Source organism: Drosophila gunungcola, chromosome 3R, assembly GCF_025200985.1.
Source record: "Drosophila gunungcola strain Sukarami chromosome 3R, Dgunungcola_SK_2, whole genome shotgun sequence".
NCBI lineage: Eukaryota > Metazoa > Arthropoda > Insecta > Diptera > Drosophilidae > Drosophila > Drosophila gunungcola.
In genome coordinates, this window is record NC_069139.1 from 6,066,579 (window position 1) to 6,078,929 (window position 12,351).

The 12,351-nt window shown below is 37.3% G+C and overlaps 1 protein-coding gene across 4 annotated transcripts in view; it reads left to right on the forward strand.

The window, feature by feature from the left end:
* Window positions 1–3,079: 3,079 nt before the first annotated feature.
* LOC128261557 (5-hydroxytryptamine receptor 1) overlaps window positions 3,080–12,351 on the forward strand; it is a 53,869-nt gene continuing 44,597 nt past the window's right edge. For all 4 annotated transcript variants that reach the window (XM_052995326.1, XM_052995358.1, XM_052995316.1 and 1 more), the window contains exon 1: window positions 3,080–3,743. The gene's annotated coding sequence lies outside the window, so the exon portion shown is untranslated. The remainder of the gene's footprint in view (window positions 3,744–12,351) is intronic.

The following is a 12,351-nucleotide window of genomic DNA, read 5'->3' on the forward strand; positions in this document are numbered from 1 at the left end:
GAAAAAAGTATTTGGAAATGTTAGTTCTTTAACTTGCCGCGCTAGGCTAAAAACTCTTAATAAACAAATAAATAAATTGTACAACCGTGGCCAGGAAACCCATTTTTAAATCGTTTGTTAAATTATTTTTTAATATATAAAATTATAAAATTTTCACAGTAAATTGATTAATTAAAATATTTTACTCAAGAAATAATTACATAAAAATATATGCTGTCTTGAAGAATATCGTCAGCATACCAGTATTGTCCTTCAGGTACCGGTAGAATTTTCGTTATTTGGTGATTCAAGATGCCACTGGATAATTTATCAACAAAAGATCGTGCTGAGAGGGCCAATTTATTTTATTTCAATTATATTTATACCTTGTGTTTTCAATCAAAACTGATGTACTAAATTTGTAAGTAGTTAAATAATGTGTATTTTGTTTTCTGAACTTAACATAAATAATTATACCTATTTATATTTATTATTATCAATGAAGGCCTATGGTGTTTAAGCAATATTATTCAAATTATTAATTTATTAACTACTTAATTTATTCATGTATAATCGTTGGTATCATGTAAATAGATAAAAGCCATATACATTTCTTACAGTTCACACCTTTATTTATTTTGAATTCCTGCAGCTGGTCAATCATTTCTCATCCGTTTTGCTTGATTCCCTTTACTACTCTCACTGGTCACTTTGTAAAACGGGGTATATAAGACCATTAGTTTTTGCGAATATTGGCAATTTAGTTGGCAGAAATTTCGCCAGAACTGGTATCCATTATTCGAAACTGGAAAAATACATTTTGTACTTTTCAGCTGATTGTTCTATTTGGATTTGTGGCACTTTTATTGAACACCGACCTGCATTAAAAAAACATATTTTATGGCACTCTGAGAGCTTGTTACCCCGGCGTTTGCACTGTTGTCGTTGCTTCTGTTCCGAAAGTAAACTACTCGATTTATTTTCTACCTTTTTACACCGGTCAGACAGCAGGCCACTTGCGTTTGGACTGCTGCAGTTATATTTCTGAGCGCTTGTTTGTTTAATGAATTTTTGTATTTAATGAATGAACAACATTTTTCTTGTTGCCAGCTCCTGTGTGGGCATTTTTTGTCTGTTCTGTTCTGTTCTGTGCAGCTCGTATGTGAATTTTTATTCGTTTCTCTTTGCCAATTGATTGGAAATATTTCTTTTCATGTTTTTCAATTTGAAAACCCAAAAACAAGAGTGCGCAGTGGTGGGGAAAACAAAGAGGCACGTGGGGAATGATGCAGCTCCATTTCGCCCCCCTTAAATCTCTGTGGCAAAGTGCTTTTGAGCGATGGCATATGAGCACCCCCCTTTGTTTAGATAATAATAATTTTTGCCTTTTTATTTCGGTTTGCTGGGGCTCTCGTCTCGATTTATGTTCTCTGGCCGCCTGACAGCTAATGTTAGCTTATAAAGCTTTAATTTATTTTGTTATGATTACTGATTATCTTGTTCATAAACATATTTGGGCTTCTCTTATGGTGATTGCTCGACCAGAACATTTTTGTATTTACTCAATACCCAAGTCGATGAATGGCTATTGATGTTGCAGTTAAACGAATGCGGATTTCAAGTAAAATATTTTGCAGATGCGCATCTTGATATTCTGTTAGCTATTTGCAGGAAAATGTTACTGCTTGTGCTTTCCCTTTCTCAATGTTTTCAAACTTCCCCTAGCTGAATTTGATTTAGTATTAACACTTCAGCACGAGCGCCACATTTGAATTAATCCAAAAATGTTAAATAACTGTTGAGCTTCAGATGAAAAACCAGATCAAAGAAAATAATTATTTTTTTTTAAATTGGCATAAAAATAAATTATACCATAAAATGGTAAGCCAAAAGGAAATTAAGAAAAACAAATGGTGATTTGTACACCCCAGAAGCTATTAAAAAAAAAAAGTATAACATGCTGCAAGCCTTGCTAATTGCAAATAGTAAATAATCAAATAGCACTTTTTTATTATTTAAAAACACGAAGGTAATGCTATCCAACGTATAAACAAAGAGTTAATTATTCACAAAAATTGCACTTTGCAATTTGCTGGTTATTTTCATTATTTGTTTAGTATAATTAAAAGCAAGCAGTTAAACTTTCAATTTTCTTTATTTATTTTTGTTTTTGCTTTTGCAAAACACTTTGAAAATTTATAATTTATTAATTTTTTACATTTATTTCCTAAGTTTGTGCCACCAACTGAAATATTGTTCCTCCTTATCTTTCAAACCTACATTTTTATCATATTTATTTAACTAATAAGTTAATAAATTTGTTTACAATTGTAAATATAGAACATGATATTCGACCAAACTTTTTTTTTATTTACAAATATCATAAGAACAGAAACCTTTACTGATTAGTGCACTTAGTTGTTATCTATTTAACCGAATAGTAAGCCAAGAGCTAATGTGTTGTTGTTTAAGGTTCAAAGAATTCTAATCATATTTTTATTTTTTAATTGTACGTTTTTTTAATATTTTTATGTATTTTTATATATTTTGTAGGTAAGTAAAAAACTTGTAGTTTTTTTTATCTATCTAACGGCAGGTGTTTAAACGAAATGAGTTAATTATACGTAAATATATGTAGACATTTCTAGCAAATATCATGCAAACCGACAGTTCGATGTGGCAAATATTAAACTATTACTTGAACTATGGCAAATATTTATTATTCAGTTTTCTTTCTTGATTTTTCCCCGCCAGTCAGTGTTTCATATTACCAATGTTTTGCTGTGGTTCTGCTCTCTTGCATGCGATTTTCCCTGCGTTTGGGTTTTCTGGTAGAGATTTTCCCCTGAATTTTCAGTGCTCTCGCGCTCTGGCTCTCTCGCTCTCTCTCTCTCTCGCTGGCTGAGTTTCCCCGCCCTGCAAAGCGGAAGAGAGTGAGTGTGAGAGCAGACCCACTGACACAGTGATAAAGAATGGCCGCTGATAACAGCGCTCAGCTGTGTGCGTGCGGAGAGAGTTGCCGAGTGCTGTTATGCGATATAGTTCTATATGTCGGGTGTACCGCCGTGCCGACACACTGTTAAGGCCACTCGCACAGGTACGAGGCTCTGGCTCTCTCTTTGCACCGCTCGGGGAAATGCTGAACGCCTTCAAACGCTGCTCGGAGGTCGGCGGTCGCGCTTCCAGTTAAACATTTACAGGCGGACCGACGGGTCTTCAGCTCTTCAATCGTCGGGCTCCGCAGTTTATTCGCGCTCGGCTCCCGAATTCCTGGCAGCCTCCAGCACAAAATTCAAATAATTCAAAACATCAGAAATCAAAATAAATAAATAAGTGAAGAAGAAATATTTTCAGGAATTATTCAAATGAAAATATCTACATAAAACAAATAAGGGGCAAAATTAAATCTGCTTGTGCTACTTGAAATGAATGAAAAATTCAATGCTATTAGTGTGTGCAAAACAAAAATAAATATCGGAAAATATTTGCATGTGTCTACATTAGTTTGAATGGAAAAGTGCTCGAGAGTAAATAGGCCGAAAGTCGAAACACAAAAAATATCTTGGACAAACTTGTGCAGTTTCCATCTCACATATATTTCGGATGTTTTCCAATGCCAGTGCTATTATTAAAGTAATTTGTGCGACAATTGCCACCTGTTCGACAACTTTTGGAAAACACACAAAATTTATGCAAACGACTACGATAAGAAAGCCCATCCGATCCACAACGAGAGTGAGAGTGACGGGAGTCGTTGACCCAGTGTAAGTCTCTGGTCCAATATTGTTCTGGTTTTGTTTACCCCCAACCCCAGTCCTCTGTTTGAGTACACCCGCGATTTTAGCACCTCAACACCAATCTGCCGATGATCTTTGTTATCGCCCAGTGTTTGTTGGAGATTTACATATAGATTTATGGCAGGCAAACATTAATTGGATTACTCGGGCAGTCTTGGGCATTGTGGACGATTGACCTAGACCAAGGGGAAATAAATAGGTGTCACTTGCACAAAGTGATATTGTGGGTTTCCTCCGGCCGTGTTGTGACTTTGTAAAGCTCTGTTCGGTGACTGTTTTCATAACTCGCTCTTTTCAAGGGCCCTCGGCAGGGACTTGAGAACTGGTAGAACTGTCAGCCACTGATATGCACAAACACTCCAGCCGGGGGCAAAGCTAATTAAATTACAAAGTCAAATACCGCTTGATTTGATAATATGGTTGGACTTCGGGTATTCCAAGGCATGTGCCAGAGTGGCATGTGCCCTGTGCCGCAGATGCCGCCGATTTCCCATCACTCCCGGGCAAATGCAGCAGTTTTATCTTTAAAGTTGTCTAAATTACCACCGCACAGATGTGCACCCGAGTTGCGGGTGCGGCTTTTGTATATAAATTTACACTTAACTGCAAAACAGCGAGCTTAATTGCCCGAAACCAAATAAAACTCAGCATGCCAGCGGATCTGGCCGACTGGTCCAAGACAGTGGCGTTGACTGGGCCAAGTTTTTGGATAAATTTCGAGTACCTAGCTCAAGGGTATATCGAACTTAAACGGATTATTTCTTTTTCTTCGGGAATTAGATAATTTTTATTTAGTTCACTCAATTAATGGTAAATTATTGTTAGATATATAAATTGAAATTTTGATATCCTATAAAAATTCTTGGTTGATAAAATCATTAGTGTTTAAACAGTAAGATTTAAAACGCATTTAATAATTAAACTACTTTAATAAATAGTTTTTTTTAATATAATTTAAGACATTATACAGAAATATCGTGGGCATAAAAGATAAAGAAGGGTTTATCTTTAAAGTTAAAGCTTTTTTATACAAATTTCGAAAAGTCAAATTGTAGGTTAAGATACTTGGTAAACATTTAAATGTGTAAGTAAAATTATTTTCGTTTCGAGTGAGTGACTAAAAATAAACACCTAGAAGTGTGAATACTAGGTATCTTCCAGTTGCGAGCAGAGCAGCACTTGTGAATGTTGAAAATATTCTTAGCAATTGCAGCCACTGCTGCGCGCATCCTTGAACATGAAAAGTGAGGCGAGAGTGCTGCCAAAAGATGGCGGGACAATTTGGGCGGGCACTTACACTAATTACAGCCGCCGTGTTGTCCGTCACTTAAAGTGAGTCACGGCCTCATGGTCCACACGTGTTTGCTTAAAGCATTAGGGCATAAGATGTCAGAGTGACACACTTTTCCGACTGCTGGAGCCGCTGCTGCTACTGCTCTTTCATCTATTGTAAATTGACTCTCGAGGAAGAATGGTCGACACAATGGGGCGTATGCGTAATACGGTCGACAGTTTTCCGCCACTAACACCCTGTCAAGCATTGTGCATTGTCTGCCCGGAACATTGCTCATACGCCAGGGTTGCTGCCGCAAAACAAACGGAACGCTCAAATCAAAGGCGACAACCCACAAACAATGGAGCTCAAAATGCCAGCAGGCATGGCGGAAATATAAAGTAAACTATTGTTTTGCCACATTGCGTCAGTGTTTTTTTAACTCGGTGTGCTAGCGAACATTGCGCATACGCCGCGTGGCCCCTTCGCACCTTAGCGACAGCGTTAATAAGCTTTTAATTAATTAATAATGAACCACTAGCTCATCATTGCTTGCCCAAAAAAGCGTAAAAAAGAGAGAGATAGATCAGCCGGCTTTGTCATTTTCCCATTGTCTGCGGGGCTGCTGCCCACGCTTATCGTAATGGCCGAAAAGTTCTAATCGAGGCAATTAACGTGGCCAAATTTAATTTCCGTCCCCAAACGCTATCAGGCCCGCAGAACGAAAAACAGCGAGAAAGAAGACGGAGCGAGGCGCTAGCTTTTTATTTACAAAATATTAGTTTATGCCAGCCATGGGGAAATCCATCATGTAAGCCCGGGATTTCTCAGTTGCATGTGTTTTTCTGTTTGTTCTTGGCTTCATTGTTTGTTCGTTCTGCCTATCCGTCTATTTGTTTGCCTTTCTCCTCTTTTGTGAGCCTAATAAACGAGCATGGCTTCCAGGTGTTTTCTGGAAGTTCGAGGAGTTCGGAGAGAAAGAGCGGCTGCCTTTGAGTGGCCATTAAGCAAATTACTTATGTTAATTAGTTGCCACGGCTAATGAGAAATCCAAGGATTTGCAGTCCGTGATAAGTCAAATTTAAAGCAGAGCAGGGGCAAAAGAGTCTTTTGCTGATTATCCACCTTCCGCCCCAATTTAACCCTGTTGATTTATGATGCGAGATTTACCCAAGCGAAATCTCAACTTGAAAGTCAATTTTACAATGCCCCGGGCCTTGCCACACAATGAGAATTCAATTTACCCCTCTGCATGCCCTTTCTCTGGAGAACTGGGACCCTTTGATCCATCAAATTGCATTTATTTGCCAGATGAGCAAACTGCAACAATGGTGATGCAACAGTTTGCAGCAAGAAACGCATTCGGCAAATTGCATAAATGTATAATACGGCACAATAATTGTCGAACGACTCGAGATTTCAAATAATCTGGACTTTCCTTTGTGGAAGAAAACAATTTCGATTTCAATTTACAATCAGCGGTAATCAATCTGAGTGAGCTAGGGAGTTTCTGTAATTTTCGAAAGAGAGAGCTAACAAGCCTAAGCCTATTTAGCCTAAGGCTAAATATACTGTACTGTTCAAAGTAAAATAAAGTTTTTTGTGATATCAAAAATCAACTAACTAGTAATCATATCTGCAAATCTTTTGCCTTTTATCTGGTTATCGAGTTATTTGACCCATCTCATTTGTGCTTAATCAATGGATAATATTAAAATCCCTTAACCATTTTAATGACATGCAGATGTTTACATTAAAATTAAAACAACGAAGGATTTGTTGGCCTTAAGCCGTTAAATAATTAAAAACGTAATTAGCTTCGTGCAATTCGCATGCATTAATGTATTCAAACTGCCGGCAGCTCAGATCCATTTGGAGCGAAAAGTGGGGGATGCCAGAATGGCTTTCAGGTCAGTGCGCCAGTTGGGAATAATTTCATTTAAATCAACTTTGGCTGCCCTGCCTGCGGTCAGTTGAAAGAAGATTAATTACTGACTTTATTTTGACTGGTAGTAGGCCGTGCAAATTCCGACTATATAATTCAGTATTGACGCAAAATCTATGGGAGGTGGTGCAATGCATAAAAACTAATTAAGCCGCATGAACGCGAAAAAATTAATTCAAATTGAATCGCTTGACAATAATAACCAGCATAAACTCCAGTGCACAATATATCTTAATTTTGCACATAATTAATGTCTGCAATTAAGTTTTGTTCCCCACCTTGTATACTATATACATATATGTGTAGTACTCACACACACACACTGGCGAACGTAAACAATCCACTTAACATGCTGGGAAATACCATTTGATCCTATCCTCCTATCCATCTCCTGCCGCATTGCGTATACGCAGCGTGTGCTGAACGAGCCTTTGGCAACATTGTGTCACGCACATTATTGATGGCTCGGCTCAATCGTTTCGCCTTGAGTTTCCTTACGGGTCTCTCGGTTACAGCTTCTGGTTACTGCGTTGGGCAATTACGGCTCGTTGGTCCCTGTTTATTAAATCGACATAATTGCGAATTTAAGCCCGCAGCCCGGATCTTCTGCGGTCTGTAGCTGAGTGCTCTTCTCTGCCCAGTCAGCTTAAAAAGTTTTCCCGGCAAAATTGGGAATCACAGCGGTCAGAAACAGTGAACTTTATCCTGCACGCCTCTCTTTTCAATTATGACTAATGACCAGTAATTAAAGCTATGAAAGCGACCTTTGGCGGATATACAAATTGATTAGAGATGGACACGCGATTGGCGGCATAGATTATAAAGTCATTGAAAGTGAATTAGTCGGGGTGTATACAAACGTTATAAAATTCACAACGTGATGGTAAAACAAGATAAAAAGTAATAAGTGGGAGACACGGATCTCAAGTACTTTTTAATTAGTAAACAAATGGTTAAAACCTTTAATTTTTATTTTAAAAAACTTAATGGTTTACGCCTCATATTAGATAAAAATTCCTTTGCTTTATAGACTTTTAATAACCAATCTATAAATGTAGAAATGTTAAAATATTAATAGGAAAATATTAAGGTAAATCATTGCCCTAAAACTACATATTTTCAGCATAAAGTATTTTGGCCCAAAACTAAAACCTTTCCGGCCCAGTTGATAGTTAACTGTTTGTTTCAAGGACCCGACCTGATGCTGTCACATCTTCAAGTCAGACACAATATCTTTTATTAGCTTAATTGTATACACTTGAATGGGGCCCATACTCAACCCCTGACGCCACAGAAGTCATTCAGCATAAATCAGGGCAAATGCTCAAGTGTTTTGGCTTTTCATTAATTAAATTGCCGGTTGGCTGGCCGGGCTGCAGAGACCACCTTTCTGGGCCCAGATTGTTTATGTTTTGATTAGGCATTAGGCAAAGAGCACGGCCAAGGGCCAAAAACCGAAAACAAGTTTGGGTGAAGTCCAGGCCCTCGAGGACCTTCGAGTGGAGCCTTGTTCTCGTGTCTCGAGGGTGCATTATAGGGCGGCCAATCATGCTTGGAGCCTTTGCCCCGCAGACCCATTAATCACCGCCGATGTCTGGTAAGACAGCCGCGAGTGTTTGCTCACAGCGCTTTGATGGCTAATTGCATACAAGCCAGGCGGTTCCGTTCCGTTCCGTTCCGGCAGCACTCGTAATTGTAGACATCTTGTACTACCTGATTGTGTGTTAGCCAGACAATTGCAAAGAGTTCGCACCGAGTGCTAATTGAATTGTAATCGACTTTGGCATGCAATTAGACGCTGCACAGCGCTTTAAAACGCCAGATGCAAGGTTCCCCTCTGCTGGTGGTATTTTTAATTTCCTTAATAATTACCACCAAGATGCAACTTAACTTTAAGTGGGAGAAATATAAGTTAGCTTATTACTTAACTAAATCATTGTAAATACTATAAATAAATACTATAAATTTAGTTTAACAGTTATTCATGTGAAAAATTGTAGTATTATCTCCATTTTTATGTTCGCTTTTCTATCTGTATCATCTGGTATCTTCCCTTTCTAATTTTGTTTAATAATATTATAAACTGCTAACTGGCACCTCGGGTCAGTAAACAAGAATGTAATCAAGTGCGGCAGGTAATTAAAAGCTTTGCTCTTCCAACTCTGTCCACTTGTGCACACAAATTGCAGAGCAGCTCTCGTTATGGTTATCCCACAGTCATCAAGATGAGTCGGGGGAAGTGGCAAACTGCAGCTGTTTACCCGGAAAATGACAGCAATGGCAATATCTGCGATGAGAATGCGAGTGTCAGCTGCGAGATATACCAAAACAATGCGATTAAGCGCGGTTCCATTCCGTTTTGGCGCACTTGGCGTATGCGTAATCCGCGCTAATGCAGCGCCAATCTAATTGGCTCAGTCAATTAATGAAGAGGGCAAGCAAAATGCTGATTCTATCGATCAGCAGATGTCATTTTTCTATTTATTTTTTCCAATAAGATTTTCAACAGAGAACAAGATGTAATTGATTTTAAATTTTTTGTCACACTTTCATAATAATCACTAAGATTAATAGAAATTTTAAATACTCTTAGTTGTGGTTAGTAATCTTTGTCATTTTTTCTTTTTATGTATAAAAAGTAATAAATACTTTAGTAAAACAAAAGTTATAATTGAGAATAAAAGTTTGCAAGTGCATTTTAAAGCTACTTTACTACTTATTTTTTTTGTAAATGCTAGGCATATAAAAAATAATACATTTTTAAATTTACACTTTAATTGTTTTGTAATGCAACCGGAATTAACTAATAAATTATTAATATCTAAGTAAGCTTTGTTCTTAAATCCAATAATTTCTATGCACTAACAACCGGTTATTATTTAATAACTGTTTGCCCAGCAAAAAATTTGTTCAGATAAGTTATAAAAATGCTCTCTATGAACTAAATAAATATTTTCTGTTAAAATTTATGGATGTGCACCCACTTAAAATGCAGCTCTTTGTCATCATATCATGGTGAATAATGCTTCTATCGCCACTGACCATCCAACCACAATCCCACACCCCACTCACACATGTGCCTGTGTAAATAAATTAAATTCAAATCTAAATTGATATAAACTATGCTCATTGAGGCTAAACAGAGAAAAAAGAAGGCCCGTGCTTATCGCTCGTCCCACTCATCGCTCTCCAAAGTGGAAAAAAGGGGGCGTAAGGGGGCGCGGCGGTACTTTATCGCTGCTTAATTACGTTACTGATAAGCTCACATTTTCGGGCCAAGTTCTAGTTCTATTTGTGTTTCGCAGTCTTCGCTTTCATTTCGTTTCTTTTCCCTATCAAAGGTCTGCATGTGGCTATTTTTTTTCACTGGACAAATCATGGCGCTTAGCTCTTGACTTTCGGAACTGCTCAGCCGAGATTTTGTTAATAAAAATTAATGGCTTTGTGATTTGTTTGGCCTTAAGTGCAAAATTTCCTTATGTGCTTAATTCTGGTTCGCCCATTGATTGTGTTTATGTTGCAGAATGTAATTTTCGACCACCCACATTGAAGGTTGTACTAGCACTTATGGAATCAAAGAATTTTTAAATGATACATGTACATGTACACATAATTAATTTTTATAAATTTCAAGAAATCTTTATTTTTTTTTTAACAAAAATTAGGAAAGACAGTGGTTTAGTTTTCTTCATTTGAAAACATTAATTTTCCAGACAAACATTTGTGAAATATATATCATTACCATCATAATTGTTAATAACAAGTTCTTTGTTGTTTCTTATTTAACTTATATATTAAAATTATATTATCCAGGGTATCAGAAAATAATTTTGCCTGAATTGTTTTTCCATTCCAATTTATTTGTTTTCGTGTTTTGATGCGGTACTGGGTTGAGGGTAAATGGGGATAATATTGCAGATTGGCTGCTGGGTTTGGTATGCAGACATCGCCCACACCCGCCATTAATGTCGGCGTAATTATTTATTTAGGCGTTCTAATTACTTATTTATCGGTAGCGCTTAACGTGGCGTATGCGTTATATCGGGAATAGCACTCTCTGGCAAAGCGAACAATGAAAAATGCGAGTAATTTAATTTCCGTTGCCAACGGGTTGAAAAAAGTCAATGACACAATGCTAAAAATAAATAAATAGCGATTTATAAATATCCAACACAAATGATAATTGATATTGGCCTATGATTTATGAAGGACGCAGTCTCAAAAATACGGATATGATTTATTTAAACTCTATAGCCCATCAGCGTCGATGTGGAAAAGTTTTGAAGCTTGGTGATTGTTTATACGCGCTGTCAGGGAACCCATTAACCTATTCAATCATTTAATGGTTAAATCGCATAAATACGAAGTGCGAAAATATTTATTCGCCCTCATAAAACAGTGATATTGTTCCCATTATTTGGCCATAACAAATTGTTTGCATTCGCGCAGCATTTTCCCATTTTCATGATAATTTTCCACATCCACATTTCAGCTTGCATTTTAGTAAAAGGTCTGGCACATAAATAAACCAATATTGGTTGGGTTAATGGGCATTGCAATCATTTCATATACCTGGAGCTTATTTATTTGGAAATTTTAGTCTGTGGTATCTTGCAGTTGAAAAGCCGTTTGGCATTTTTGGCTGCTCAATTTGTTTGCCGGCTTTATCAATCGAACATAATCTTTATGCACGGTTTGCCCCAAATAAGCGATATTTATTTCTTCAATTAATTTAAGCGCCAGCTCAATAAAAATATCTCCACTACTTTGGTGACGAAAACTGAACTCAACTGGGCGAGATAAAAGCCAGTCATACAAGTGTATGTGGTGGTATCTGAGAATTGTCCATGCATAGTGGAGTGTGTTCTGGTGTGGCTGATGCATGGGAAATAACCAAAACATTCTGCATGATTGATGGGTTCCATTGCCCAAGATACGAATACGGGGTTTTGCATACAGCCTAGGTCGGGTATGCAAATTGGCTTTATTTATTATTTGAATGCATTTTGTGGTCATTGCGAATGGTCTCTCCCTTAGCTCTGAATATCCAAACAGGAATTAAACCTTTTTTTGGGATGTGGTAAATATGAAATTTTCTACACAGGAAGTTTGTTTGATAAGTTTTTTTAACGTCGCCATTCGGAAGTGGTAAAATGCCAAAATGAAAAATTTGGCATTTATTGCAATTTAAATTTAAAATTTTTGTAATTTGCTGTGGAAAATTTGGAGCTTACTACTCGGTTGTTTTTGTGGCTTTTCCCCGCTGCGGTGTGCGTTACATAAATCTCCCGGCGAATTTAGTTTCCGATTTGCATTGGTGTGCGTCGTCAGGTTTCATCGCACATAATTCATGCAGC